Here is a 2,553-nt window from a genome sequence, read left to right on the forward strand (position 1 = left end):
TTAAGCAGAACAACTCTGACTTAGCAACCATGGTCTCTGATCTAATCAAAACCACTCAAAGTTTTATGACTGAAACAAGGTCCTCCATTAGAAATTTGGAGGCACAAGTGGGTCAGCTGAGCAAGAAAATTACTGAACTCCCTCCTAGTACTCTTCCAAGCAATACAGAAGAAAATCCAAAAGGAGAGTGCAAAGCCATCAACATGGCCGAATTTGGAGAAGAGGAAGAGGCAGTGAACGCCACTGAGGAAGACCTCCATGGACGTCCACTGGCCTCCAATGAGTTCCCCAATGAGGAACCATGGGAATCTAAGGCTCAAAATGAGACCATAGAGATTCCAGTGGACTTACTTCTGCCATTCATGAGCTCTGATGAGTATTCTTCCTCTGAAGAGGATGAGTATGTCACTGAAAAGGAAGTTGCTAAATACCTTGGAGCAATCATGAAGCTAAATGACAAGTTATTTGGAAACGAGACTTGGGATGATGAACCTCCTCTGCTCACCAAAGAACTGGATGACTTGTCTAGGCAGAAACTGCCTCAAAAGAGACAGGATCCTGGGAAGTTCTCAGTACCCTGTGCCATAGGTACCATGACCTTCAAGAAGGCCTTGTGTGACCTAGGGTCAAGTGTAAACCTCATGCTTCTCTCTGTAATGGAGAAGCTAGGGATCTTTGAGGTGCAAGCTGCAAAAATCTCACTAGAGATGGCAGACAACTCACGAAAACAAGCTTATGGACTTGTAGAGGATGTTCTGGTAAAAGTTGAAGACCATTACATCCCTGTTGATTTCATAGTCCTAGAGACTGGGAAGTGCATGGATGAATCCATCATCCTTGGCAGACCCTTCCTAGCTACAGCAAAGGCTGTGATTGATGTTGACAGAGGAGAATTGATCATTCAAGTGAATGAAGAATCCTTTGTGTTTGAGGCTCAAGGATATCCTCTGTCACCATGGAGAGGAAGCATGAAGAGCTTCTCTCAAAACAGAGCCAAACAGAGCCCCCACAGTCAAACTCTAAGTTTGGTGTTGGGAGGCCACAACCAGCTTCTAAGTTTGGTGTTGAACCACCACATTCAAACTCTAAGTTTGGTGTTGGGAGGTTCCAACAGTGCTCTGAGCATCTGTGAGGCTCCATGAGAGCCCTCTGTCAAGCTACTGACATTAAAGAAGCGCTTGTTGGGAGGCAACCCAATGTTATATTTTCTCTATTTTTCTTTGTTATTTTATGTTTTCTGTAGGTTGATGATCATGAGAAGTTACAAAATCAATTGAAAAAGGAAAAACAGAAAGAAAAACAGCACACCCTGGAGGAAGATCGTACTGGCGTTTAAACGCCAGTAAGGCTAGCAGATGGGCGTTTAACGCCTAGTCTGGCACCATTCTGGGCGTTTAACGCCAGAAGGGGGCACCAGACTGGCGTTAAACGCCAGTAAAGGGCAAGAACTTGGCGTTAAACGCCAGAAATGGGCACCAGCCCGGCGTTTAGCGCCAGAATTGGCACAAAGAGCAATTTTGCTCGCCACTTGGTGCAGGGATGACTTTTCCTTGACACCTCAGGATCTGTGGACCCCACAGGATCCCCACCTACCCCACCACTCTCTCTCTTCTTCTTCACCCACTCACCAATCACCTCAACACCTTTTCCCCAAAAACCCTTCACCTATCAAATCCCATATTTCTCTTCACCACTCACATCCATCCTTCATAAAACCCCACCTACCTCACCATTCAAATTCAAAACACTTTCCCTCCCAAACCCACCCTCCCATAACCGAACCCTACCCCTCTCTCCACTCCTATATAAACCCATCTTCACTCCTTCATTTTCACACAACATAAACACTACTTCTCCCCCCTTTGGCCGAACCACAAGGCCATCTCCATCTCCTCTATTTCTTCTTCTTCTACTCTCTTCTTTCCTTTCAAACTCAAAAAGAGTGAATATCCGGAGATCCGACATGAGATCCGAAGAAGAGGTTGGGAAGTTCTTACCAACCCCATTCAACAAGTCGGAATCTTAATGGTTCAAGAGTTCTATGCCAATGCATGGATCACCAAGAACCATGATCAAAGTGTGAACCCGGATCCAAAGAATTGGCTTACTATGGTTCGGGGGAAATACTTGGATTTTAGTCTGAAAAATGTAAGGTTGGCATTCAACTTGCCTATGATGAAAGGAGATGAACATCCTTACACTAGAAGGGTCAACTTTGATCAAAGGTTGGACCAAGTCCTCATAGACATCTGTGAAGAGGGCGCCCAATGGAAGAGAGATTCAAGAGGAAAGCCAGTTCAATTGAGAAGGCATGACCTCAAGCCCGTGGCTAGGGAATGGTTGGAGTTTATCCAACGCTCAATCATTCTCACTAGCAACCGGTCCGAAGTTACTCTAGACCGGGCCATCATGATCCATAGCATCATGATTGGAGAAAAAATAGAAGTTCATAAGGTGATATCCCAAGAACTTTATAAGGTGGCGGACAAGTCCTCTACCTTGGCAAGGTTAGCCTTTCCTCATCTCATTTGTCACCTCTGTTATTCAGTTGGA

The sequence above is a fragment of the Arachis duranensis genome, chromosome 10 (assembly GCF_000817695.3).
Source record: "Arachis duranensis cultivar V14167 chromosome 10, aradu.V14167.gnm2.J7QH, whole genome shotgun sequence".
Lineage (NCBI taxonomy): Eukaryota > Viridiplantae > Streptophyta > Magnoliopsida > Fabales > Fabaceae > Arachis > Arachis duranensis.